Source organism: Stegostoma tigrinum, chromosome 2 (assembly GCF_030684315.1).
Source record: "Stegostoma tigrinum isolate sSteTig4 chromosome 2, sSteTig4.hap1, whole genome shotgun sequence".
NCBI classification, from domain to species: Eukaryota; Metazoa; Chordata; class Chondrichthyes; order Orectolobiformes; family Stegostomatidae; genus Stegostoma; species Stegostoma tigrinum.
In genome coordinates, this window is record NC_081355.1 from 162,933,325 (window position 1) to 162,948,121 (window position 14,797).

The 14,797-nt window shown below is 46.3% G+C and overlaps 1 long non-coding RNA gene across 4 annotated transcripts; it reads right to left on the bottom strand.

The window, feature by feature from the left end:
- Nucleotides 1-1,264: 1,264 nt before the first annotated feature.
- Nucleotides 1,265-14,055, bottom strand: LOC132206629 (uncharacterized). Of its 4 annotated transcripts, XR_009443060.1 has the most exons (5): nt 13,899-14,055; nt 12,880-12,984; nt 12,037-12,107; nt 8,810-8,993; nt 1,265-5,644 (listed from the first exon to the last, which is right to left on the bottom strand). It is a non-coding gene; the product is annotated as an uncharacterized LOC132206629 (long non-coding RNA). The 4 variants fall into 4 exon arrangements; XR_009443059.1 differs by lacking the exon at nt 12,880-12,984; XR_009443062.1 differs by lacking the exon at nt 12,037-12,107.
- Nucleotides 14,056-14,797: the final 742 nt, after the last annotated feature.

The following is a 14,797-nucleotide window of genomic DNA, read 5'->3' on the forward strand; positions in this document are numbered from 1 at the left end:
CCAGAGAGAGTCTGGGGATGGCCTACAGGTGCTGGGGCAGGGTACGGTGGGGGCGGCTAACTCCCTGGAAATCCTCATCTCTCTCTCTCTCTGCCTCATGCAAAACGAGCGTTGTCTCCGGGCACAAATAGGACATAAATCCCCACTTCAGAGACGCTGGCTGCAATAAAGCAGAACATCGCAAGGAGAAATTTCATACAAAAAGGAAGTGATCGTGTGGACTTGTAACAGTTAAATGTTGCCGGGCCTTCAACGATAAAGCACGTGTCGGTGTATTTGGCTAAATGGCCTCGTGTTTGCACTCCTGCATGACCTGAGTGTGATAAGTAATACAGAAACAATCGGGAAAATTCAGGAATTCATTGAATTGATCCTGTTTTAAATTAATAATTTAAATTGCAGTGTGTTTGTGTGTGGAATAACCTTCTGATAATTAGTTTAAATGTTATCTGCATTGAAGTGACCACAATTTGTGAATATTTTGATGGCCTCTATTGAGATGGAGGCCTTTTGTGTGGCCCAAGTATGCTGTAATGAACTGAGCTTGAATGGTCTGCACTCTCTCTTAAATATGCAGTTTTTAAAAAAAATCAACAAGACATCCCACCCACATGACTTTCTCCACTGGCCTGACCCTCCTGTTACTGATAAAGCTTTTTTTATAAACAGAAAAAGAACATTCTAGTTTTACTTCTAGTGGCATATGGTGTTCTGCTTTGAACGGAATTTCTCCTGAAATCAGTGATAAGAGGAACTGCAGATGCTGGAGAATCCAAGATTTTGTGCTCCTGAGATGCTGCTGGGCCTGCTGTGTTCATCCAGCCTCAAATTTTATTATCTTGGATTCTCCTGAAATCCACCTTTTTGACATTTGCGTCTAAAAGCAGACCAGAACCAAGAACGAGGCTGGGGAGCTGGGCCTTGCTTTCTGCAGGGAAACTAATCTGCCCTCTGTAAAACTGTAAAGAAAATCTGGGGTTGTAAAGTGACATAAATAAGACAATAAAAAAATGGAAAAGCTCAGCAGGTCCGGTAGTATCTCTGAAGAAAATCACAGTTAATGTTTCCTGAGGAAGGGTCACTGGACTGGAAACATTAACTCTGGTTTTCTTTACACAGGCGGCCAGACCTCCTGAGGTTTTCCAGCAAATATTTTACCATTACCAATACACCATGCAAAAAAAGTTTGCAACGTGGCGACTGACTTCGCCCAGGCTTCTGGTCTAGGATACTGGTTCAAATTTGATTAAGGCAGCTGGTAGAAATTGGCTTCATTTATTTATTGTCACAAGCACAGGGAAACTGAAAACTCATCTTATTGGTTATGCCCTGAATCAAAACTCTTTTTTTTAATGAAGAAAAAATCTGGTTTATGAATGACCCCTCTTCTAGGGATATTACTTTTACTTTGTCTGGTCTAATGTGTGTTCCACAGCAAGGTGGTTGATTCTCGTCTGATCTCAGACGTGGCCCCTAACAAGTCATGCAGCACAAGTACAATTGGAGATTACAAACAAATGCTAAGTATTGAATTTGCCAGCAACACGTTGCACGAATACGCTTTGACAGATTTAAGCTGGTAACAAACTAAAGGAACAGCATAGAGAAGCTGACTGCCTTATACTGCATAGAATGGGCACAGTGATGCCACCAGGGTCTTGGTGGAGTATGTTTCTATGTACAGGGGAAAGTGGCATTTCTGCCATCTTTATGCAAAGTAGTCTCTCTAATCTGTCTGAACTGGATGCTGAGACCCATCTCAGGCATCAGTGTGACAACACTTTTAAGGACAGAAATACAATTAAAACACTACATAGAGAAGCGTGTTGTTCACTCTCGTCATCACAGCAAGGCTATCAAAATGTCTGGAAGGATTTATCACTGAATACCCAGTGATTATTTCAGCTGTAAGAATGCTGGAAATTGTGACGGTATAGTTTATTGAAGTTGTATCTCCTGACCTTTCAAAAACACCAGCACCAATGGATGACCAATGACCCAGTTGTACCTGCTGTCTAATGTCCCAGTGACTGAATAGAGGAGAAGTGAGCAACAACGATGCAGGTGCCAGTAAAGCAGAATTGATCACGTAGCCATTCATTTGGGATCTTTAAAACTCATACGTGGGATGTAGATGTCATGGAATCATAAGATAGGCGGAAGTCATTCGGTCCTTCTAGTCTGCTCTGCTGTTCATCACAATCATGGTTGATTATCCAACTGGATAGTCTATTCCTGCTTTCTCCCCATTACCTTTGATCTCATTCAGCCCCAAGTGCTGTATCTAGTCACCTCTTGAATACATTCAATGTTTTGGCATCAACTACTTCTTGTGGTAATGAATTCCACAGGTTTACCACTCTTTTGGGTAAAGAAATGTCTCCTTGTCTCCATCCCATGTGGTCTACCCAGAACCCTGGCCTGACCAGGCGAGCATTTATTACCCACCCCTAATTATCCAGTGGGCAGTTAAATGTCAATCACATTTTTCTGGGTCTGGAATCAGTGAATTGGCAGCTGAGTTGCTTCTCATCTTGTGTGTGTAGCCATTAGAACGCCATTTGAGAACAAGGACTCTTGACAGACAAAAAGGGACAGTGCTCGTCTTCTGGGAATTTAAGCAGGAGCTGTCAGCTGGCTGGACAGCAATAAAACAGTGTCTACAGGTATATTGTCCCCCTAAAACCGATTTGACAACAGGTGACCTTTGTCAAAGGTCTCTGAGGAAGTCCCCTGAATATGAGGAAAAGGTAAACAGGAGTTGGCCAAAATGCTGAAACTCACAAATAGATTGGGATCAAAGGGGAACCAAACACTATAAGCTGTTGACTGAGCCCAACAGCTAGATTGGGATACAGGGGTTCAGGTGTGAGTCCGACAGACAGGACAGTGGGACAAACACCCAGTAGCCCTGGAAAAACCCAGGACAGACACCCAGGAAAATGTTATCTGTGAGGGGGGTGGGGGGAAGGGCCACTGGTCCAATAAGTGCTGAATAAGTGCTGGGTAAAGGGCACATGCATGTTAGATACAGGAGCAGACATGCCTACCCAGGAAGTATGACGCCAAGCTCCCACTAGACAGGGCAGTAAAGGCAGCTGAAGGAGCAGGAGCTGACAGGATTGAATTTTAACAACAACCCAAGTCTATAAACACCACATTTTTTCCCCCAAGAATTGATAACCTGCGTATGGGGAGGGCCTTTAGCGCAGCCACTGTTCGACATGGACATCCTTCATTGATTACATCCGTTCTTACATTTCAATGATAGGCCACCTCATTCTTCCATCAGAACACTCCACAGGGAAGAATTAAAAGACCGCCCCATCTCGGCTAAAGACAAGATTTATTGTGAGTTACGAGAAATGGAACGTGCGAGCTTTACAGGGATACCCCCTGCCTTGCATCGAACAGTATCCCATCAGCATGATGTCACTAACAGGAATCCCCTCAATAATTCAAAGAAAGTGGAAGAAACAATACAGAGGAGAGTCCTTGTAAAAGTACACAGCACCTCTAACAGCCCAGTATGGCCCGTGGGGAATGAAGACTGACTTTGGCTATGGAAAAGTTAACCAGTGCTTTGATCAAAAGGCCCCACTGGTAGCTGACCCATCTACGTTATTTAGTGTCTTTACACCAGAACGCAAGTGGTTTTCAGTTATAGATATGGCTATAACAGCTTCTGGTCAGTGCCCAGAGCACCTGAAGAACAGTCATGGTTTGCCTTTACTCTTTAGCAACAACAATAGACGTGGACCTATCTCCACAGGGATTCCACAACAGCCCAACTGTGTATCACATGGCTTCACAGAATCACTGCTGTCAAACGCTACCAACCGAATCAGTCATCATGCAGTATGTGGACGACATACTGGCAGCTTCTGAAACAGAAAAGCAACACAAGACAGATCTTAGATCTTAAAGCTCTCCTAAATCACCTGCAGCAGAAAGGCCACCAAGTTGGTATTGACAAGGCCCAGATTGCCCTGAAAGAGGTGGTTTACCTGGGGCAGAAAATCTCCCACAGGAAGAGGGAGATCACTTAGAATTGAACTCTTAGCCACACAAGCTGCTGAACAACCCACAACTATTCCACAATTGAGAGCCTTTGATGGTCTATGTAATTTCAAACGGTGCTGGGTTGACTCACACACCCAACTGGCTCAGCCCCTAACAGGCATCCTGAAGGGAAAACAAGACTCAAACAGACAGCAATAACAAGGGAACAGGAAGAAGCCTTCCAAGACCTGAAAAAAGCGCTGTTTGGTACAAGCATTAGGGATGCCGAATAAGGGAAAATCCTTCACGTTTGTGCATGAGAAGAAGGGATATATGACAGCAGTATTGGCCCAGGGACATGGGGGAACACAGTGGAATACTACTCTGGGAATTTGGACAATGTAGGCCTTGGACAGGGGAGCTGTTTTCAGATCAGTACAAGCTACGTGTATGGCAGTAGAAGTTGCTGCAAATCTGGGATTGGAGCAGAAATTAACGGCTAAATGTCCACATGCTGTGCACACTTTGCTATCTCTGAACAGAGTATGACAAGTGAATCCTGCTCAGTGGAACCAGTCGACAGCTGTCCTGGAAGCCTGAATCTACACGTAATTCATGCAAGTCCAGTCAACCCAGCCACACTCACGCCTTTACCGACATGAGAAGAGGAAAATGGCCCTGACCGCACTGCCATCATGCAGGAATTGGAAGACAATAGCCAAATGATGGATGAAACTCTACAAAACCCAGATCTCGTCCTTTATACTGATCTTTGTTTGTGGAGAAGGGTATAAGGAAAGCTGGATGGGCTGTTTCAACACTCCTCACTGTCATAGCATTGGGTAACCTACCCCGCAGCGCAGTAAGCAGAGTTACGGGCCTTATCTGATCCTGTGCTACTTTGCAGGCTTCAATCTGCTGACATCTACACAGACCCCCGCTATGCTTTTGGAGTTGCCCTCAACTTTGGCCAGCGATGGAAGCAGCGCACACGCCTAAATGCTACAGGGTCCCCATCAGGAACAGACCTGAAGTCAGGGCCTGCTGGAAGCTCTCCAGCTACCCAGGAAAGTGGCCATATTAAAATGTAAAGCACATACCAAAAACAGCACCGTGGAAGCTGAGGGCAATGCCCTGGCAGATCAGGCAGCCAAAAGAGCTGCTTCCAATCAGTCCTGCCAAGAGCCTCAAGTACATGCCTGCCACCTCGACACTGGGACAACAAATCATGATCTGCAAACAATGCAGAGTGAGTGTTCCCAAGAGGAAAAATGGGACTGGATTGAAAATGGACACAAGTTCTGGATGTAAGTTTGCTCGCTGAGCTGGAAGGTTAGTTTTCAGACGTTTCGTCACCATTCTAGGTAACATCATCAGTGAGCCTCCGATGAAGCGCTGGTGTTATGTCCCGCTTTCTATTTTATCCGGTTAGGTTTCCTTGGGTTGGTGATGTCATTTCCTGTGTTGGTGATGGCATTTCCTGTTCTTTTTCTCAGGGGATAGTAGATTGGCTCCAAATCAATGTGTTTGTTGATGGAGTTCCGGTTGGAATGTCATGCTTCTAGGAATTCTCGTGCGTGTCTCTGTTTGGCTTGTCCTAGGATGGATGTGTTGTCCCAATCAAAGTGGTGTCCTTCCTCATCTGTACAACAAACACATTGATTTGGACTTTACGTGCGGTAATTCAATAAAATGTAGCTGAATGCATTCAAACGGTCCACCTGACAAGGGTGTTTTTCCCGATGAGCATCTCAGTCCATGACCAACATGATGCTATACGAGACCGGGCTGCCTCAGCCAGTCTTGGGTGTCACCAGGTACGAAGCATAATACCACTGATTCCCTCCTTGCCAAGGTGGGTGTCAGAATGCAGACAGTCCACAAACATAGGTAACAAAGTATCAGGTACACACACTCAGCCGACTGGGGCGACCCAAAGGCCATAGGACGCAGATTGTGAGCATCCATGCACCTTCCAAATATCCTTTTCAGAAGCAGGGGCGTTCCCCCTGTAAGTGCTGAACAGTGACTATATCTGGCATGCCCGTCTTGTCCAAAGGAGGCGTGCGATTTATCGCCTGCTTCTTCATAGAGGGCACAATAAAAGTTTGATCTGCGGCAGCCTGGTCAGCACGAGTGTTGCCCTGAGTAACTACAGAATCATCGGAGGCGTGGGCGGTGCATTTGATAATAGCCAATTGTTTAGGGAGGAGGATTGCCTGGAGAAGGTTTTTAACATACAGGGAGTTCTGGATGGGTGTACCTGAGGATGTTTTTTCAGGCTTCCCCTGTGAGTTTTAAAAGAATCCTGCCCTCCCTCCCTTAGTCCACTAGCAGTCTGTTCTGTATTCTGTGTCCTGTTTTTCTATTTAGTTTTAGACCTAGTACGACAGGGGATGAGGTCTGCACAAGCTGCAGATTTGTCAGGAGACTCATGTGGGCTGATTACTGAAGGGCTTGGAGATTCTATAGCAGGAGGTTTGGTTTGGTCAGCGTACGGTGGTGGTGATAGGGCTATGGGCAATTGTTGGGACTGATGGCAGTCTTGGCCAAGGACGGGTAGGGTTGTGAAGGGGGTAGTGGTCCTGACAGGGCAGAGGGGTGCCTTCCCCAGTCCTCCTCCTCTTGCTCATCTGTATCATTAATTTGGAGCAACATCGGCATGCCAGATATCTCAGGAGGTACCTCCAATTTTTTTTTTCTGTCTCTGTCAACACGGCCTGCCGCTCTAATTCCCGTTTCTTGTCTCGTCTTCCCCTTGCCAGCCTTTCTTGCTTAAACCTTTCCTGTTCATTGAATATAGAAATCAATGGGATGTTATCCCAATAACATTTCACTACCACCCTTTGTCTTTTAAGGGTCAGCCAATTCTGAATCCGATCTGCCACATTTTCCCCTTATCCCATGCCTCCTTACTTTCTGCATGAGCCTACCATGGGGAAGCTTGTCAAACGCCTTACTTAAATCCATGTATACCACATCCACTGCTCTACCTTCATTCATGTGTTTGGTCACCGCTTCAAAGAATTCAATAAGGTTCGTGAGGCATGATCTACCCCTCACAAATCCATGCAGAATATCACAAATCAAACTGTGCCTTTCTGAGCAATCTTAAATCCTGTCTCTTAGAGCCCTTTCCAATAATTTGCCCACCACTGACGTGAGACTAACTGGCCTGTAATTTCTGGGGTTATCCCTGTTCCCTTTTTATTTTTCTTTAGAGCAAAGGAATGACTTTTGCCTCTTTCCAATCTTCCGGCACTATACCCACGGACTGTGAGGGCAAAAAGATCATTGCCAAGGGCCCTGCGATCACGTCCCTCGCTTCCCATAGGATTTATGGCCTGGGGATTTGTCTACCTTCGACTTTCTCAGAATTCCTAGCACATCTTCTTTACTAAAATCAACCTCCTCTAGCCTACCTGCCTGTTTCACAATGTCCTCCTCCACAACTACGTCCCTCTTAGTTGTGAATAATGAAGAAAAGTATTCATTAAGGACCTCGTCTATCACTTTAGGCTCCGTGCACACATTGCCTTTACAATCCTTGATCAGCCCTACCCTTTCTCTGGTCATTCTCTTGTTCTGCACATACATTTAAAAAGCCCTGGAGTTTTCCTTGATCCTATCCACCGAGGTTTTCTCATGCCCCCTTAAAGCTCTCCTTCAGCTCCTTCCTGGCTAACTTGTATTCCTCTGGAGCCTTTTCCATTCCTCTTTTCCTAAACATTACATAAGCCTCCTCCTTCCTCTTAACCAGGCGTTCGACCTCTCTCGAGAACCATGGCACCCTCACTCGACCGCATCTTCTCTGCCTAGGGACAGACACATCGAGCACATGCAGTATGCATTCCTTAAACAATCTCCACATTTCTGTGGTGATATTCCCTGACAGCATCTGTTCCCAATTTATGTTACCGACTTCTTGCCCTACTGAATCGTAACTACCCTTCCTGCAATTATAAACTGATGAGAGCTAAGCCTTTTTAAATTATTCATTCACAGGATGAGGGCATCGCTGGCTAGGCAGCATTTATTTCCCATCCCTAATTGCCCAGAGGGCAGTGAAGAGCCAGCCACAGTGCTGTGGGTCTGGAGTCACGTGTAGGCTAGACCAAGTAAGGATGGCAGTTTCCTTCCCTAAAGGACATTAGTGAATTGGATGGATTTTTCCCGACAATTAGCAATGGATTCACGGTCATCGTTAGATTGTTAATTCCAGATATTTTTATAGAATTCAAATTCCACCATCTGCCATGGCGGGATTCAAACCCGGATCCCCAGAACGTTATCTGGGTCTCTGGATTAACAGTCCAGTGATAATACTACTAGGCCATTGCCTCCTGTTAATTTTGCCGTGATTTTAGTGAGTAACAAAGTAAGCTGGGACCAGTTGTAATGGGCCTCCTGTTGTCAATATCTCTAAGGCATTCCTTCTTTTGATTTGATTTATTGTTGTCCCATGTGCAGAGGTACAGGTGAAAAGTATCATTTTGAGTGCTCAGCAGTCAAACCATACTTCAAATATTACCATCAAGGTAATAGAACAGAACGCAGAATGTAGCGTTACTGCTACAGAGAAGGTGCAGAGAAAGATCAACTCCCATGAGTGGACCGTTCAAAAGTCTGATAACACGAGGGACAAAACTGTTCTTTAATTTTTGCATGTTTTCACATTTTCTCTTTACCAAAAGAGTAAATATGGGGCAAGCGTGTGGCATCTTCAGAATGGGTATCTGGGTCACCCAGCCCTCAAAGGGTTCCCCCGACCCCCCACCCCTCCCCCCCCACCCCCCGTCCCACATACCTGGTAAAACCTGGGAATGTGAGGGAAGCACCTTCCTCTCCTCTACCTGATGGCCCAGTAAGAGCTCCGGTACCTGCGCCGCGGCCCTTGTAGGGCTCCTGCTTGTCCCCGGGGGTCAGTGGATTTTGGCAGCCGCGAAGACCGCTGCGACCCGAGGCTCTGGATCCACGAGGCTGCGACCTGGCTGCAAAGAAAGTAAGTTGTTTGTGCCTAATGTTGCAGCATGCACCACCCTTAATTACATACATCTCTACTAATAACAAACTGTTAAATGAACTCTCAAAATGACAAAAATAACACTATTCCTGGTTATGTTTAACTACTAATGTACTATCAGAAGATTTAAAGGTCCCAGCACTGATCCCTGCAGAATGCCAGACGCAGATGGTAGACGCAGACACGTCAGCGTCTTTTAAGATATATTTGGACAGGTACATGGATGGGCAGGGAGCAACTGGACACAGACCGTTAGAAAATAGATGACAGGTTAGACAGAGGATCTTGATTGGCGCAGGCTTGGAGGGCCGAAGGGCCTGTTCTTGTGCTGTAGGTTTCTTTGTTCTTTGTTCAATACCACTAGTTACTGATCTCCATTTTGAAAAAGCACCCTTTTACCGCTACTGTCTTTTTTATGACCAAGCCACTTCGGTATAAATCTAACCACCTCGTCCTGGATCCCAAGATACTTTACCTTTTTGTACCAGCCTGCCGTGAGGCACTTTATGAAATGCCTTACTAAAGTCCACGTAGACAATATGCACTGCCCTTCCCTCAATCAATCTTGTCACGTTCTGGAAAAACTCAATCAAGTTGGTGAGGCATGACCTTCCCTGCATTAAGCCAAGCTGTTTGTGATTAACACGTCCATATGCTTCCAAATGTCAATAAATTGTGTGTCTCAATATCTTCTCCAACAGCTTCCTCACTTTTTGATGCCAGGTTCACTGGCTGATAATTACCTGAGCTATTTGCCTTTTTCATGACATTGGTGGTGGGTGGGGTGGTGTCCACAATAGGCTCCAGGCCCAGCAATGCCCCCAACATCAGAGTCCATTCCAGCAGTCGTGCACTGGGACCATCGCAACTCTGTTGCCAAGAGTCCCACACTGGCCTACCACACCAACGCCAATGCAACCACATGATGGCATGTTGACTCAGGCTAGTAGAATCACCGCAACAGAAGGCCATGACTCTAGTAACCCTCACCCTACCTTGGGGAAAGCTGTTGGCAGTCTGCCGCACCTGTGCTTCTCATGATTTTATGGATCTCTATCGGGTCACCCCTCGGTTTCCTGCGCCCCAGGGAAGTAAGTCCCCGACACTCCTCCTCACTCAAACCTTCCATCCCAGGTCGTATCCTAGTAGCTTTTTCACTGCACACTCTATTTAGATCCTTCCTACAGTAAGGTGACAAGAAGTGCACCCAGCAGTCCAAATGAAGCCATACCAACGTCTTTTACAGCTGAAACGAGACATCCCAACTCCTACACTCAGTGCTTTGACCGATGAAATCGAGTATTCCTTCTTCACTACCCTGTCAACCTGTGATTCCACTTTCAAGGAGCTATGAACTTGTACCCCTAGATCTTTGTTCTCTAACACTGTCTCATGCCCTGCCATTGACTGTACAAGCCCTGCCCTGGTTTGACCGATCAAAATTCAACACCATGCTTTATCTCAATTAAACTTCAACTGCCATTCTTCAGCCACTGGCTCGTATGATCAAGACCTCGCTGTATTGCCAAATAACCTAATTAATTAAACTAAATAACCTATAGCCCAGACTGCCCTCCTGTATTCTCTCGCGTGTATTCTGACATCCTCTATATACACCGCCAAGGAATTCACTTGATGCCAGGTGCCTACGCATGTCATATGCCTGGTTTTGCTTGGCTCGTGCCTCCAACTCTGGTCCAGGGTTCGCTAACAGTGCCAGCATTACCCTTCACTCCAAGATGAACATGCTGGCACTGGACCCTCATTAACTCACTTTTGAAGGCCTCCCATCTACCAGACGTGCCTTTGCCTGCAAACAGAAAACCCCCTCCCAATCAAATTTTGAAGGTTCTTGTCTTAGATCATCAAAATTGGCCTTACCCCTGTTTCGAACTTTAACTTGTGGACCAGACCTAACCTTTTCCATAGCTATTTAGAAACCAGTGGAATTATGGTCACTAATCCTAAAGTGCTCCCTCGCTGACACCGCAGTCACTTGCCCTGCCTTAGTTTCCAACAGGAGGTCAAGTATTGCCCTGCAGTAGGGCCATGTACATAATGCATGAAAGATTGTCCCTGAACACACTTAACAAATTTCTCTCCATCCAAGCCCTTAGCGCTATGGCAGACCCTGTGATGTTAAGAAACTAAAATGCTGTACTATTGCAACCGTAGAAAATAACTGCAGGAGTAGGCCATTTGCCCCTTTTGGGCCTCTATGACTCATCCAGCGTGATCATGGCTGATTTTCAGTCTCCCACTCCCTCTTTGTCTTCCATACCTCTTGATGCCTTTAGCTCCAGGGGCCATGTCCAGCTCCATTCTCAGTATATCTAATGAACTGGCCCCAACAACTTTCTGTGGTAGGGAATTCCACAAGGTTACAAACCTGATATTCTTGCAGCTATCAGTGATCTCCTTACATATTTAGGAGCAGACAGAACAATGTTATCAAAGAGATCTCCCTTTTTTAATTTCTCGGTTGGCTTTGTTAGTCAAGGACAGTATAACAGTGGCTGAAAGAACTTTTGACGAGGACTCCAACTGTGGAGGTATGGGCTGAGGTCAGAAACAGGACAGGAGAGGTCACGCTGCTGGGAGTTTTTTATAGGCCTCCGCAAAGTTCCAGGGATGTGGAAGAGAGGATTGGCAAAACGATTCTGGGCAGGAGTGAAAGGAACAGGGCGGCCATTCTGGGAGACTTTAACTTTAGTTCACAGGTTGGCGCAACATCGAGGGCCAAAGGGCCTGTTCTGCGCCATATTATTCTACGTACCGATATATACTCAGTGGATGAATCCTCAAGAATGTCTTCTCAGTGCTACTGTGATGTTCTCCCTAATCAAAAACACAAGTCCCCCTTCTGCTCTTGCTTCTCCTTCTATCCTTTCTATAGCAGCTATACCCCAGAACATTGAGCTGCCAGCCCTGTCCCTCCCACCAGCCAAATTCCTGTAACAGTTATTCTATCCTAGTCGCAGGTAGCCATCCATACCCTGAATTTGCCTCACCTGTCAGACCTATTGCGTTGAAATGAAACCACTTTAATCCAGACATCTCTTGCTTTCTGTCATGCTCTTGCCTGAAAACAGAAAATGCTGGAAATCACAGCAGGTCAGGCGACATCCGTGGAGAGAGAGCAAGCTAACATTTGAGTCTTGATGACTGAAGCTGACGTGTGGTGTGAAGGGGGCAGTATTTATGCAATTATGTGGGGGTTTGGAGTGCTGGGGGAGAAAGGTTGCTGATAGTGCAGATTCAGTGATTGGAATGTGAAAACGCCAGGCCCGCAGTGTCCAGCTGCCAAACTGGGGCGGGGCGGAACCAATGATCCCATGGGAATGGGTGGAGGGGAGAAAGGACATGGTGATGGAGAATGCAACAACTAAAGCTAAAAGGAAGGAATGAGAGTAGGGTCACAATCTGAAGGTGTTACCAAGTGCAGAAGGTAGCAAAGTGCTCAGTACGAAGATGAGATGTTGCTCCTCCAGCTTTTGCTGTGATTTTTTGCAGCAGTCGCACGCGGAGGACAGACCATTAGGAATGCAAGTAGAATGCTGTACAAGCCTGTGTGGCTCACTGAAATCTTTTAAACAGTCTGCCATACGCTGGTGGAAAAGGCTGGGGCTATTATGGAAACCCTGTAACAGACAACTCCACGTGTACTGTCGTCCTTTAAAAGTAAATGCCAATTTGTACGGCCGAACCGGGATAGACCAGAAACCATTCAAGATATCCAACACCATGAAATTCCGCAACCCTGCCTCCCTGCTTTAAGGCAGGGGTGCGCCTTTCCATCAATGGCACGCGCCATTGTTTTGAAATTCACAACCACTTATCCAGGTAACTAATACCTCTTGAAACTGCCGGCTGCGGTTTCTCCCACAGCTGTGGCTCCGCTGGATCCTAGGGTCCATCATCCATTCATTCATTCCAGTTCTGAGGAAGGGTCGTTGGACCTGAAACATTAGCTCTTTTTTTAAAGAATTTCTGATTTTTGTGTGTGGTAAATTTGGTTAATTTTTTAGCATGTATAATTTGGTCAATTTACACTATAATTCTTGGCTAGCTGTTGACTGGTGATGTACACACACATGGTAATTTTTTAAACTAACTAGAGTTTTCTTTCCCCTTCCTGCCTCTCTCTCTAAGTTCAGGACACCGTAGCAATGTTAGTGCCCATACTGCCTCCCTGGTTCAGTTTGGCAAATGGGATATTTTGACACTGTGCAAATGAGGCATGAGACAGAGCAGAAATTCCTCCTGTGTACTTAACCCTGTTGCCCTTCCTCCTCACTGATAGCAATCATCATGTGGAGTGGGTATTGAAGCTGTCCTAACCCGTGTGTGGATCTGCCTCACTACCACTCGCGCCATCGCTGCCGTGGGTCAGTCTACACTCTTTGGTGCTCCCCTTAAGTCCACAAGATGAGGGAGAGAATGCTCCTATTCTGAACCCAATCCCCTGCCCCATCCCAGTGTTCACTGTTTACTGCCTGTAAGTAGACAGTCATCCTACTCTCGCCTCTCTGATGAAGGGTCTAGGCCCGAAACGTCAGCTTTTGTGCTCCTGAGATGCTGCTTGGCCTGCTGTGTTCATCCAGCCTCACATTTTATTATCTTCTACTCTCGTCTGCTGCTTCTGCATACACCAGGGCTACAATGAAGCCACGTGATTAAAGCCAGCCCCCACTATGTGCTGTAGCATTTCTACTGCGTGTGTCTGATTTGTCAGCTGTTGAATTGATTACTTTCCTTTGTACCGTACAGCTCTGTTACGGCAGTGATTGTGTTACAGGCCTTCACTGACACCTCCCCCACCTCCCCCCACCTCCCTGCCCTGCTATTGCTCAATAGTGAACAAAGGACTTACAGCAGGAGTAGGCTGTTCAGCCTTGCAAATGTGCTCTGCCACTCACTTAGATCATGGCTGATCTCATTGTGGTTTCAATCCCATGTTCCTGTTTCTTCCCCTTGTGTACGTGCTGCCTTTCTTCAGAGATCAAGGACGTACCCGTCGCAATCTACTACATCACTTACACACACGCATACGTCATACTGAAACTGACAGGTTTACAGTAGGCCCTTTAAACTTGAATTATAACGACCGGTTGCCGAACACTCCACTCGCCTGGACACTGTAGCTCAGGGATTACCCCCTTGTTCCCACACTCTCTCTGCGTTTTATTAATTATTTATTAAATATTCATTAAAAACCTTCTCCAGGCAATCCTTCTCCCGAAACGAATGGCTATTATCAAATGCACTGCCCACGCCTCCGATAATTCTATAGCTATTTGAGGCAACACTCGTGCTGATCTGGCTGCCAAACAGGCTGCCGCAGACCAAACTTTTATTGTACCCTCTATGAACAAGCAGGCGGCAAATCGCACGCCACCTTCAGACAAGACGGGCATGCCAGATATAGTCACTGTTCAGCACTTACAGGGGGTCGCCCCTGCTTCTGAAAAGAATATTTGGAAGGCGCATGGATGCTCACAATCTGCGTCCGATGGCCTTTGGGTCGCCCCAGTCGGCTGAGTGTGTGTACCTGATACTTTGTTACCTATGTTTGTGGACTGTCTGCATTCTGACACCCACCTTGGCAAGGAGGGAATCAGTGGTATTATGCTCCGTACCTGGTGACACCCAAGACTGGCTGAGGCAGCCCGGTCTCGTACAGCATCTTGTTGGTCATGGGGTGAGATGCTCATCGGGAAAAACACCCTTGCCAGGTGGACCGTTTGAATGCACTCAGCTACATTTTATTGA